The sequence below is a fragment of the Heliangelus exortis genome, chromosome 26, assembly GCF_036169615.1.
Source record: "Heliangelus exortis chromosome 26, bHelExo1.hap1, whole genome shotgun sequence".
Classification (NCBI taxonomy): Eukaryota; Metazoa; Chordata; class Aves; order Apodiformes; family Trochilidae; genus Heliangelus; species Heliangelus exortis.
In genome coordinates this window covers 211561-224904 of record NC_092447.1, presented here as the reverse complement: position 1 = coordinate 224904, position 13344 = coordinate 211561, and the positions used below count along the sequence as shown (strand labels likewise).

The following is a 13344-nucleotide window of genomic DNA, read 5'->3' as shown; positions in this document are numbered from 1 at the left end:
CTTGTGGACCCTGTCTGGACCGTACTCTTAATATCTCCTTTGTGTTGTGATCGCCTCAGTGCTGCCCGTATGTTATTGTTCCTGCCCCAAGACCCTGATGTCATGCCTGCTTGGTGAAGTATTGCTAATTCTTCAGAACCTGGCAATGGAAGAGGTGGGCAGCTCGCTGTCTTCTGTCTGTCTGCAAATTAAAGCAAATGCTGCATAGCTTGATGTTCAGTTTAGTATTCTCTCACTACTTGCTTCCAGGAGGGCTAGAGATTAAGTCTGCAGTGTAGCACTAAAAGTCTAAGGTGTAAAATAACAACTAAGGAAAATCTTGTTTCCTGGACTTCTGTAGTGGGACAAAGCCAGAAAAAATTGTCTGACTTAAAGTTTGAAAATCCAAAGAGATGTTGTGCAGGACTCCGTCTCCCCCCTGAGACTGCATCTGAGTGAGGTCCATGCTTGAATAAATTATATCAGCTTCTTTCCTGCTCCCATCTGTCTGGATTGGGAAGAATTTCTCAATGTTCACTTTCTCATGGGAAGTGGATGCTTTGTGATTAAGATGATTGCTTTTCTAGTGCTCAAACAGTGAAGCTGGGGAGGTTTATTAGGAAGTTTTCCCTGTTTTTTTACTGTGTAGCTCTGTGAACCATCTGAATTTTTACTGCAATGCTTCCTAGGAGTGTTTTCTGTCCCTTGTATAAATACTGAGGGTGCTTGAGCAGGAGGGCAGCCTGTTCTTGCCTTTGAAAAGGTAAGGTAAGGTACCTCAAGAAAATCCCTAATATCTCCCTGGTTTCTTTGTTTCTGTGTCCATCCTTGAATGGTGATATATTTTGCTGCTGCCAAAGCCTGCAGGCACCATCCAGCTCTGGCAGTATGTTGTGCCAACCCATTAGCAGTGCCTTCAGCCCCTCCCTTGGAAGGGAACCAGCAGCTCTCCAAGGAATAAGTGACCAGGGGCTAGATGGGTTGGGATAGCTTGGGAAGATGGAGCAGGTGCTCCCCCTCTTGCTTTCAGGGTAGACGGATGGTGATGTTTATTGTTAGAGCTCTTGTAATAATCTTGGTGATGGGCAGGTAGAGGAGACTGACATATTTTTGTCTTGAAAACAGGAAATGTAATTAAAGTCCACGTGTTAATTAAGAGCTGCAGGGGAGAAATAGATGGATTTCTGCCTGAAGTCTCATTGGCATTTGCAACTGAATGCATTGCATAATGCTAATAGACAAAGAAGAAAGGCTTTGGAGGAGAAGCATGGAAGATGGAAGTGTTGGGCAGAGGTTCCTCTGGCTTGGAGCAGAGTGTATAGTGTAAAGGAAAATCTTTGTTTTGCCCAGTTGAAGTTGGGAAATCAAAAAGAGGAACAGTGTCCCCAGCTTTTTGCTTTTGGGCCTTTGATGTAAATGTGCTGTGTTGAGGCTCATGGGAAGATGGTCCAGGCCCAATGATCCACGTGTGTTTCTCTCTCTGGGTGCCCCCTTGTTCCCTGCATGAGGATTTTTAGTTCCAAGAGTGTCAGGTCAGCACACTCATTCTCTTAAAAGACGTGGATGTGAGGGAATTCTTCATCTCCTGCTTCCCCTTCAATGGTGGGCATCTCAGCCAGGCCTGAGTCTCATGCAGCTCCTGAGACAGAATGTGAGAATATCTCATTGCTCAGTGCCTGTCAGGGCAGCTGAAACCCACTCATCTGCCCCTGTGGACAAGTGCTAATCAGGTGTGTGTCCCTGGTGGATTCAGAGGCATTAATATGGAATTTAATGCTTGCTTTTTTTTCTTGCCGGTCAGGAGTTAATGAAGTTACAGCTCTGCTGCTCTGACAGGCTGGTGAACGTCAGGGCAGGTACAACGGGAGGATCTTGTAGGCTTGGATCTCAGAATCTTTTGCTGCACAGGGCAGATCTGCAGAAACTGGGAAATGATAACTGCTCTGTTTGTAGTGGGACATTTATGTATTTAACATGGGGATCCTCCATTTCTTCAACTGTTCCGGTACTCCATCACCATGGGTATGGAGAAGGGAAAGCCATCTGGCTTCTACATCTGCTTTTTGGGAAGCTGAAACACCATAGAGGAACTTAGCAATAAGCAGAGGAAATAAGCAGAGGAGGTGTGAGTGCAGGGGAGTCTGCTGTACTTGCTTACAAGAGGGTATTGCAAAGTCTGTATGTCTCAGTGAGAAAAGAGGGTGGTGGTCTGTGCATGCATGATGATGATGTTTGGGGATCAGAGGATCACTCTGCTTCTTTGCAGCAGTGAGAATGTTGTCTGCATGCAGAAATTAATGGAACTGTTCAAGATGTAGTTTGGCATGTGTTGGGGGCTCACAGAGATCAGGGTGAGCAAATATGCAAGCCTCTGACTCGCATACAAGGTCCCACAGTCAGGAAGGAGTAATCTAAAAGCTGCCTGAGCCAAGTGCTCAATGTTAATGAGGTAGGCAGCACTGGCAAAAATGCTGCAGCCCAGCCCAGCTTCTGCCACCCAGCCTTGATACAGTAGCCACTGCTTTCCCGAAAAGAGCAAAAGGGCTTGTGCTGGCAGAGTGTGCCTGAGAATAGAAAGCCAGGCAGCCCGAGAGCTTGCGGAGCAGAGGGGTTAGCGTGCCCCCTCCAAAAGCCGGGTGAAATGCTCCCTTTGCACCTGCAGGTTTCTTGGGGGGAGAGTAGCACCTCTCTATTTGAGCTGAACGTGGCATTGGGCAGAAATAAGGCAAAACTGGAGAAAGCTCCCAGCTTGTGGTGTCCCAGCTCCCATGTATTTGGTTTGTAAAGTTCTCTGTGTCTATCCTGGTGGATAAACTCTGTGCTGGAGCAGCACAGCTGGAGCAGTGCCATCACACAGTAGATGGGACAAACAGTAATGGAGAGTAAAGTAAAGGAGAGAGTTTTGGAAGCTAAGAAGTCAGTGCTGAAATTGGAATTTGGCTGGGCTGCTGATTTGAGCAACCTGAATTCTGGAAAATGTTGAAGGCTTTTAATGGCTTGTTTGAAACATGGTGTTGAGGTATCGCAATTCCTCCTGTGTGGCTGGCAGGGTGGGAGGTTTTCCAGCTATCAGATGGCCAGCAGCGTTTGTAGTTTACTCCCTGACCTGGAAGTGGAGCTGGAGAATGTCTCACTCTGCCAACTAGATGCTGTGCTGCATCCTTGCTCTTCTGCTTCACTTGTGTGTTCTTTCTGCTTTTCTTTTCCTTTTGGCATCTTGGGGCTTAAGGAATTTCCAAGAAGAACTGAAGTTAGGAAAGTAACAGCTGAGGAAGCTTGCCAAATGGTTGACAGCTCCTCTCAAAACCAGATGGTGACTGACTAATTAAAGAGAGTCAAATGAGGAGGCTGCATTGGCCTTTCTATCTGGTTTTTTTTCCTTTGAAGAAAAGATTTCATTACCTTGGAGGAAGATCATCTTCCTCCTTTTGAAGGGACTTGCTTCTCCAGTGCTTGTAGTCCATGGTGATTCCAGAGATATCTGCTGGGCACAGGGTCTTTATGAAGAAGCAGGCTCACTGTTAGCTATTATCCCAAAGTAGGTGTTCCGGCAGGTAGGATGGTAAACACAGTTGGAACGTGAAGCCTTACACTGTAAGTTGTAGAAATGAGCCTGCCGCTGTTGTATTGCCTTTTTTCTGACCCTTGCCATCCTTGGGGAACTTCTTGTTCCTCAGCCTGTCACACCTTTCATGTAGAGGAGTGATTTAAACACAGCTGCTCTTGGGCCACCCAGGTACATGTGGGCTGCTCCATGTATGTTATTCCACAGTAACGGGAGCTGGATAGCTGGGAAGATGAAGGGCAAGCACAGCATGTTTCTCTGTATTTTCAAGAACATTTGGTTTCTAGAGCTAATCTTAACAGATGCACTGTCAACACTTAACGGTTCAACCTCATGTGGAAGTTCTGTATGAAGAAAAAATATTGGCAGTAACAAACACCTCCTACTCAAACTCATGTCCAAGAAAAGTGTAGCAGCTTTGTCTCAATTAAATTCCAGGGCTGTGGTCCTCCACGGCTCCCCTTGCTGAAATTTTTCTCTTTCTTCTTTTTGGCATTCCTGCTGCACATCTGGATTTTGGGAGATGAATCAGGACAGCAGGTTGTTCTTTCTGCACAGGATTGCTGATAGGAATACACTTCGGTGCTATGCTGCTGATAATTTTGCTATTAGATGATGCCAGAGCTCCAGAGGTGAGCTTAGCCCTGTTCGAGGCAGTCCTGCATTGTGCTGTTCAGTCCACTTTATTTGTGCTCTCTACACATACTTTGGAGACACAAGTGCTCCTTTTATGCCAGATTTTCAGAGGCTTTTAGACAGGACCTCCTCTACATATTGGAAAGTATGAAAACAGGGATCTCAAATCTCACTCTCCTTTTGAGTGGAGGAAGTTGCATTGAGTGCCTGAATCAAAGGGTGTCTATACAGTTTGTGCCAAGTGCTGTCCAGCCCCCATAGAGATGTCTTTTCTGGTTCCAGTCAGGTGTTGTATTTTGGGGCTGGTGCAGTGTTCTCAAAGGGTGTTATGATCCTGAGGATGTCTTAGGGACTGGTATTGCTGCCAGGTAGAGGATGGCAGATTGGTGCAGGAGCTGCTGGCACCACCTGTGGCTCCTCATGTCATAAAATATTCATGCCTGTCCCCAGAAGGGCTCCAGTGCAGCAGATCTGCATGTCCCTCCCATGCCTCCCCCATGCAGGCAATCTGTGTGGCAGAGAGGGCGGCTGTGGACTCTGCTGCTGGGTCAAGCCAGATCCAGGCAGCCCATTTCTGTCTGTGGGGAAATAAAACAGAGCAGAAAAGAGGTAGCAACCCCCCAGGGAGGTGCTTTTGAGACTTACCCCTTTCCTGGGGGACTGGCAGAGAGTGTGCAGTGAACAGCCAAGATGCTACTGCAAATATTGTTCCCCTGTCATGGAACAGGCTCTGCTGCTGTTGGATGTGCAGGTTTACATCCATCTGATGCAAGCTGCTGTGCTTCTGGCTTTATTGAAACCTATTTTGATTTCAGGTGTGTGAGTCCTTGCTAGAATGTCATGGAGGAGTACTCTGTCACCCCTGTGAGTGGAGGAGCATAAATCTTGGGTCTCGTGAGTTACTTCTCTCTGATTTTTTTATGTTCAGGGCATTTTTGAGCCTCCTTCTCATTTACCTTAAAGATGTCAGACAGTGAAAGTAATATATTGCATCACATACAGAGATACTGCTCCACTCAGGGGAAAGTTTCCGGGCTTGTAGTGATGGCAGGATCCATGAGCCCTCTTGTGCTGTAGGGACCTCACCTCACCGGGTGACTGAAGCAGGGTGAGCTCCTGCTCAGGGAGCTCTTGGGCAGGCATTGAGATGATGGGGAGGGGATTCAGCACACAGCATAGGTGGTATGTGAGCAGCCTGGCTGGGCTGGTGGATGCGACTGGTTTGTTTGTCCCTGTTCATCCCCTTGATAGTCCCATTTATATTCCCTTTTCTTCCTCTGGATCCTGCTGTTACTATGGGAACTATGTTCACAGTTTCATTTCATTGGCCTCTGGAAAAAAAACCTTTTTCCTTTTCCCACTATCTCTTTCCCTTTTCCAGCTTGGACACTGAGCTGGGGCTGTCAGAGGATGGGGAAGCTTGGAAAGCTTCTGATAACTGGAATGCAGACAATGGTTAGAGGGAGGAATTGAGGAAATATGACCAGTAGGGACTGGATGAGGTCATTTTGCATACATGGTCTTTTGCTTTGTCTCTTCTGCATCCCATGGCTATGAAAGGGAGTCCTGGACACTTCCTGTCCATCAGTCTACCTGCTCACCCCAAGGGCCTCTCCTGCTTTGAGTCCATCATTGTCTCTGGTGGCCCTGAGAGCCAGGTTGGTTCATACCGTGCTAAGGCATTGTCCTGCAAAGGCCAAGCTGGGGCTGTGATTGCTGTATGGCTGAGAGGCACTAAAGGAAGAGATGCTGCTCCAGGCTCTTGCATTGTCACCTTCTTGCTGCCTTTTGCTTTGTCCAAGGAAATTGTGCTTTGGCCTGGTAGTTCAAAAGTGTGCACAGAAATATGCAAACAGTTGTGATACTACATCTTAATGAACGGACATTTATTGGCCTCTCTTAAAGCCTTAAGTAGCTGTGCTGTGGTGGTTTTCTTTTTTTATTTGCTTGTGTTTATTTCATTTGTTTGTTTTAAGTACATCATATTTATTTAAATCAAGAGAGCTTGCACTTGAAGGAGGACTAGGCAGTGTCAGAGGGGAGAGGTTCCCCAAGCCCCTTTTAGGAGGGTCCTCCATCCATTGTCTGTTGCATGTGTGCCATGGCTAGCAGCTGGGCTGCTCTGGCCTTACCGCTCTGGCCTCTGTTCTTCCTCACCCTGTCAAGTGACACTGCTTAAGAGCCAACAGGGTTTTGGCAGCCTCTCTCCATCTCTACTCATCTAAACCCAGTTCCTGCCTCTGGTTTTGTCCTGGACAAGCACCTCAGCACCTGTCATTACCTGCAACCAGGCCAACCCTGTATTTGGTGTTCAGCTTTTGTTGCCAGACATGCCCTGTTCCTGCAACCCTTGGGTTACTTTCTGCCTGGGAGAGGGTTTAATGCTTATTTCTCAGTACAAAGGACGGTTATAAAGTGCACCAAGGTGCCTGTTTCACACATTCAGAAGGGCTGTCTGTGTGAGGTTTAGCTGTGCAGATGTCAGCTATGAGCTGCTGCTGCTGGCAGGGATGGAGAGTTCGTTCAGCTCTTGGTGTTCTAGCACAAGGACAAGGATGTATTGCATGCCACAGAAAACCAATTCCTCACTTGTGCGCCTGGAAGTTAGTTTCATTTGGTATTTTTCACTGCAGCCACAGTTTCTCCTTTTCTTCTTAATTAAAACATCCCCTTCTGCAAGCTGCTGGGCTGTCATGCATAGCCCCGGGGATGGCCACATCTCCTCCGCAGCACCCGGGAGGGAAAACAGGAACAGTCTGACGAGGCAACGCGCCTTCAGATGCGCAGAGGGGAAACCGGGCTGGGGGGAGTGCAGCCCCTTTCCCGGGACGGGACCCTCGCATCGTGGGCTGGGAGCCTGGGAAGGTCTGAGCCGGGTCCGGTGTGCAGGGCAGCTCCCGGTACCGCCGCTGCGCCGGACGTGGCCGCCAGGCGGCGATGACGAGCCCCGCCCCGCGCGCTGCCCGCCCCGTTAGTTTTGGGAGACCGGGGAGCGGATGAACGAGGGTGAAAAGCAGGAGAGCAGAGACCGTGCCCAAGCCATCGTCCCCCCTCGGAGCCGACAGGACAGATGGGTCTGTGTGCTGATGCAGGTCAGCCTGACTGTATCTGCTCTGGCTGCAGAGGGAGAGGCTTTTCCTCCAGGTAGAGGCTGGAGTGTTTGAGGCATCGCACACACCAAGATGCATGTGACGGTCTTGGAAACGATGATGGTGTGTGTGAGAATGTGAGTAGCAACTGCTGGTCCAAGCTCCTGCCAACACAAGTCCTTGTCATGCTTGCAGATGACACAAGGCATCACCGACTTCCTGTTGTGACACCATCTACCAAGTGGTGATTTTGAGGGACCCCAATTACTAATAAGATACATTGAATTTGCATCTTTGTGCCCTTGCTGAGAACTCTTGATCTCTGCTTTAAGACTTACTGACACAGGACTTGAGTGTCTGCGCTGACCAAGCTTCCCAATATCCTCTGGAGATGACACTATGTAAAGAGATAAAAGGGAGGGATTGCTCTGTTCCTAGTTCTTTCTTACTGTAAGGCTGTAGTAGCAGGAACAGCAAAAGCTGTCCTTGCACGTTCCTTGACTTGAGGTACGATACCTTGACCCTGGTACAACACACCAGAGACCTGCTGGTGCTCTGTCTGCAGCATATCTCTGGGGTTGGCACACTCTTCTCGCTGCTTGTGGTTGCACATGCTTGTGCATGCCTACAGAAAGCATGTCTGCTGTGGCACTGTCTCCAACACCCACCACTGGTGGGTGAGGATTTGCCCACCTGCGATGTGCACTGCATGTGCTTCATGTGCCGAGATGGCTCTGTGCGTCCTCTGGGGCAGGCTACCTGCAGCCAGCAGGCTGGCAGAGCGGAGGAATGTGACCACAGCAGACAGACAGACAGCGCCAAAAGCCGGCGGCCTTTGCACAGACCCCAAAACGCCCAGAGCCTGTGCGGGGTCTGCCAGGAATACCACAGGAAAGGGAAACCTCGCTGCTGCGGGGTCACACGTTCCTGCCTGGACCTCCTGGTCTCCCTCTTGCCTGCACTGCCCGGCCTCTCTCCTGCCTGGGCCCTGCTGGGTTGCCCCCTGCAGCCAGGCGAAGCCCCCCAGCCTGCCAGTCCTTTGGCGAGGCTCTGCTTGCTTTGTGTCGCCGAGCGCTGCCATTCCCGATCTAGCCCTGCCTGCTCAGTTTTTCCAAACCCGCACTTGGGGAGGAAGGCGCCGTATCAGGATAAGAGTCTCTCCCCTGCTTCCTCCCTCTATCCCTCCCTCCCTCCATCACAACCCTGGGTGGCGGTGGGAGGTGCCGGCTGTGCCGATGCTGCGTTTATCACGCTGGTGGCCTCACTAAGTGGTTTAACCCTTTGCGCCCCGTGGCTGGCCGCCGGCTCAGTGTCCGGAGCTGCAGGCTGCCCGGCAGGCTCCTTCTCAGCTCTGTTGCCAGTAAACCGGAAGGTACCCGGGCTGCAGGGATGTACCCAGACCGTGGGCAGCCAGATGAATGTCCTGGTGCAAGGAGCAGCCCAAGTACAGCTGGAGCATGTAACTGTGACTGCCTGAGGCCAGGCTGCTGGAGAGGGCACCAAGCTTGTCCCCCGTGCCAGCATCCGAGCGGCATCAGGACTTAGTGCATTAGGCAGCAGACCTGGGATGGCTTCACCTGCGCTGCAGCAAGAATCCAGGGTGATGGGAGGGTGGGGGTTGGTGTTCAGAGCATGCAGGAGATACAAGAAGGGATGAACGCTTGCCCAGCTGGTTGGGCCTGCAGCTATACAGGTGTTGTGACTGCATCTGTCATTGCAGGAATACTGAGGCATCCAGAATCCCAAGCCTTGGTGTCTTTGTGATCCTGGAACCATGTCAGGAGTTTGTCTCTGCTAGACGATGGTGTGTCAGCTGTGCTGTGGCTGCAGCAGCGTATTTCCATTTGGGAAGAGGAGGGCTCAGCTTGATTAAATTCTCCTCCAGCACTCCAGTGCAGGCTGTGTTTTGCCTTTAGGACTGCAGCATTGGAAAATCCCAGTGTACAGTGGGGGGCCAAGGCCCTCTTGTGTGAGGATGCTGAGCAGGAGACTGTGCCTGGCTGGCCATGTCACTTCGTATCGTGTCTTTTTACTTCCTGGTTTCCCCTGTCTGTGGTGGGTGAATGGCCTTGGCCTGCTGGAAGTGTGATGGTTAGTAAGTTAGTGTGATGGAAATGGGCTGAGATCCCATTTGAAAAGCTGAGAAGCCAAGCTGGGTGGGTACTCCTGATTCTGTCCAGGTCTATCCAGACACTGGCACAGCCTGCGAAGGTGGCAAAGGTAGTGCAGGCTCCTCATAGCTGGCTGCTGCTGGTGGTTGCCCTGCTCAAACTGCTCGAGCACTACTGAGGGAGCCCATTCTTCCCGGCTGGTTGCAGGGCTGGGCACAGACGCAGGGTGTCTCCTAGGCTGGCTTTTTTTCCCCTTTCCTTGAGTAAAGTACCACAAAGTACCATCAAAACAGAAGTGGGACTGAGACTTTGAGACGCATCCTGAGGGAGGTGGAGGCACAGCAGGGACTCAGAAGGCTATTACATAGGATCCTTGCCTGTGTCTGAGGGGAGAAGAGGGCACTGTGGCCGGGAGTAGGGCTGGAGAGGACCAAGGGTACCACAGGTGGAACTGAAAAGATGGTTGTAGGCAAGAGTCTACCTCCGCAGCTGTAATGTAGACTCCTCCATCTTCCTGCTGGACCTTTGCCTGATGAGGCTGTGTGTCAGGTCTGTGAATTTAGCACTGCCGTTGCCACCAGCTCCCTGCTCTGTAGCTACATGGTGCAGCAAAGCAGAGGGCTGCTCCCGATACAGGCGTTTCCTTCATCCCAGTTCATCTCTGTTCCTCTGTCTCTGGGGCCTTTGCTGTGGGTTGGTCTGCGACTGGAGTGAGCCACTGGGGAAACAATTTGCCAAAGAGGCAGCTCCATCTAACTGTGAGTCACATCATTAATTCCAGTATGGTTAATTGGACCTAATTAATCATATTCATAAGTGTAATAAGGGCCATGCCCAGAGGGGTGTGAAGGTCTGAGCTTGGGGCTGGCATTCTAGAGAGACAATGGGAATGAACACACCCCAGAGCCTTGGAGGTGGCTTGGGACCCTCCTTCCATGTACTCTGAACATCCTTGTCAGTAAAATCACCACAGGATGAGGCCAATCCTTCTGACCCCATAGCCCTGTGTTTTCCACATCTCACAGAAGCAGGATGTGTCAGGAGCTTCTGGGTGGCTGCTCTGAATTCTTCCAAGGGAAGACAAGAGTCACGGTCACAGATGGGGCTCCCTCATGGTCCTTGGCTGGTTTTAAAGGGAGACTTTTCATTTTCTGCTTGAATGTTTTGTGGACCAAAGGCAGGAAAGCCCTGTGCAACTAAGGTGCAGGTAGCAGCCAGTCTAAGCATCTCAGCCATAGTCTTGCTGATGGGTACCAGGGAGCTTCTGGGATGAGTGGTGGTGGAAGAGGGAGGCTTCGAGGAGCTCCAAGGACTCTGCTTCCCTGTCTCCTCCCCTCCACGTCACTCCTAGCATGTGTGTAATGATAGAGGTGGGAAGGGGAGACTGGGAGTCGGAGTCAAGTGTAGGGAGGGCAGCTAGCGCGGCAGATGTTAATTAAAGACAGAGGCTCAGTGCTGAGCCGGCAGCGGATGGTCCTCCTGCTGACCTTTCCCAGTCTTGTCTGCCACTTTCATGTGCACAGGCTGGGAGAGATGCAAGGGGCTGTGATGTAGAAAGCCCGGGGGCTGCAGGGGAGGGAGAAAGAGGCAGAGAGGGCAGGTGTCTCTGCAGGTTGTAGCTGGAGGGAAGGAGCTGCCAGCCCACCCCTGGCACTGAACAGTTGTTCCAGACAGCGGTGGCTGGGCACTGTCTGACCCACTGCGCTTGTGTGCGTCTTGCCAGGGACACCATCCCGGTGCTGACACCGGGAAGGATGATGCTTGCTACGAGGTGCTTGGGCGGTCGGCAGCGGCGCAGGGAGGTATGCGGCCGCCTCCCGGGTCCCTGCGGGGGCACTTCAGGTGCCAGCAGACGGAACTCGGAGACGCCCCCGGTGGCTGCCGTCCCTCCGCCCGGCGAGGAGATCCCCGGGGGATCCAAGGGCTGGGGCAGCGGTGGTGGCCGGGCAGGGGGACTGTGCTGCCTGCCCGGCCCGCGCGCCCCCGCGGCTGGGGGGCGAGGCTCGTGGATCCCCGATCCCCCCCGCCGCCTCCCGGGGGAGGGTGGGCGCGGCTCTGTGGGGACTGTGCGGGGCTGGGGGGCTGTGCGGAGCGAGGGGTGAGGTTCCTTTTCCGTCGCTTGTTCCTGGATAGCTTTCGGCTCTGCAGTGTCCGGGGGGGCTGCCGGGCGGTCCCTGCCTCTGGCCCACCCCGCGTGGTTGGTGTGCTGCAGGCAGGAAGGTGGCGCGTCCTGGTTAGGATGCTGCGGGCATCGCTGTGAGCGGGTCGCCGGGCCTGGTTGTTAATGGCCTGGTTGTGCGTGTACTCTTGTGCAGCTGCATTCTGCCGGAGGGAAGGAGGGCTCAGGCAGCCAGCGAACCAGCTGTGTCCCCTCTCAGCTGCATCCTGTGGCAGCAGCAGCAGCTCTCATCGGGCCGCAGCTCCCGAGGCCGGCGGTGGGCTGCTCTTGCAGCCCAGCTGGAGCAAATGCTATGTTTGAGGTGGACCCTGTTTCCACCACAGCGTGCACCCAGCTGAATCCCGGGCATCTCGCCTTGTGCCTTGTCTGTCTCTCCCTCCTCCCATCACTCCCAACCCCAGCATAGCTGTCGATGGAGGGTGTTGCTCAGGGTGCGAGGGTGGTTAATGCATGGAAAACTTGTTCGTAAAGAAGCTGCTCGGGTCAGCCCTGGAGTGTCTCCTTGCAGAGGCTCTGGGAGACGCGGTAGAGAGGGGCTTGGGTGGGGGATCTCCCTAGCACGGTGGGGCAAAAGAATTGGGTGTTGTTTGAGCTGCTCAGCAGAAGTCCTGCTGCGTCCAGGTGATGCTGGGACGCGTGTACGATGGTGCTTGTGTGCGAAATCCCCTCTTCCTGGATGGCTGTTGGCGGGGAGACGGTATCTCCCTTCGGAGGCCGCAGGTGGCCCCAGACTGGGTGCCGGTTCCGGGCAGTCCCGATCGCCCACCCTCCTGCGCCATGCCAGTCCCCAGTCCCTCCCCGGAGCAGATCCTGGTCGCCTCGGTGCTGGTGCCCGTCCCCGGCGCCCCCCGATCTCGCCTGAGCTGGTCTTCCCGGCGCGATGTCAGTGCCCGCTGCCCCCCGGGCCCCCGGTGCCGGTCCGGTGGTGCGTGCCCGCGCGGCGCTCGCGACCAGGAAGCGGTTAATGAGCGCGCGGGGCTTTTATTTTGACAGGGCAGTGCCTGGCTCCGCGCTCAGAGGAAAGTGAATGATCCCGTTTCTCCAAATGATTATTCCGGCTCCGGCGGAGAAAGGAGCCGCTCGCCACGCAGCGCCTCGCCCTCGCCACGGCGCCCCCGCCCGCGCCCGGGCCGCCGCGCCCGCCGGCTCCTCAGCCCGCCGCAGCGCGGGGAAACCGCCCGCGGCCCGGGGCCGGGCGGCCAGCCGGGGCCCGCCGCGGCCGGACGCCCACCCCCGCCGGCGGGCGCGGGCTGGAGCCGCCGCCGCCGCCGGCGGAAGGAGCGGGGCGGTGGGGCGGGGGGCTCCGCCGGCCCCGGGCCCCGCGGCGGGCGGCCGAGCCATGAGCGCGGCCCGCGCCGCCGGCCCCGCGCCGCCGGCCGGCCCTCAGCAGCCCGCGGAGCCGCAGAGCCGCGCTGCCCCGTTGGGCTCGCCCGGCCTGCCCTGAGCCTCGCCGCCGCTGAGGTGAGTGTCCCTCCGGGCCTGGGCGGCCGCCGCCCCATTGTTCCGCCCGGGGGGCCGGGGCTCTGCGCCGGCCTCGGGGTTGTCACTCGGGCGCGTCCCGGTGCGCGGGGACCGGCGGAGCCGTCGTGCTGCGGTTCCCGGGGGCGCGGAGGGTGGTGGCGGGAAGGAGACGGCAGTGTCTCCGTCTGGGCCTGCCCGGCTCAGTGCACCCCGGGCGGCTTCGAGCCCCGCGCCCGTCGCTCGAGTCCTCTTCGCCGGGACAGCCCGGCTGGGACAACCGCCGGGAGCGCCGGTTGGGACGCGCTGTCAGCGGTCCCGCTGTGC

General features: G+C 54.3%; 1 protein-coding gene across 5 annotated transcripts in view; it reads left to right on the top strand.

The window, feature by feature from the left end:
• BCL9L (BCL9 like) overlaps nt 1-13344 on the top strand; it is a 60968-nt gene that overhangs the window by 2728 nt on the left and 44896 nt on the right. For 2 of the 5 annotated variants that reach the window (XM_071769245.1, XM_071769242.1), the window contains exon 1: nt 12599-13020. The exons of 1 other annotated variant lie outside the window; for it this stretch is intronic. The gene's annotated coding sequence lies outside the window, so the exon portion shown is untranslated. Of the gene's footprint in view, nt 1-12598; nt 13021-13344 lie in introns of those variants that run through there. 2 more of the 5 variants (XM_071769243.1, XM_071769241.1) reach the window with 1 other exon arrangement.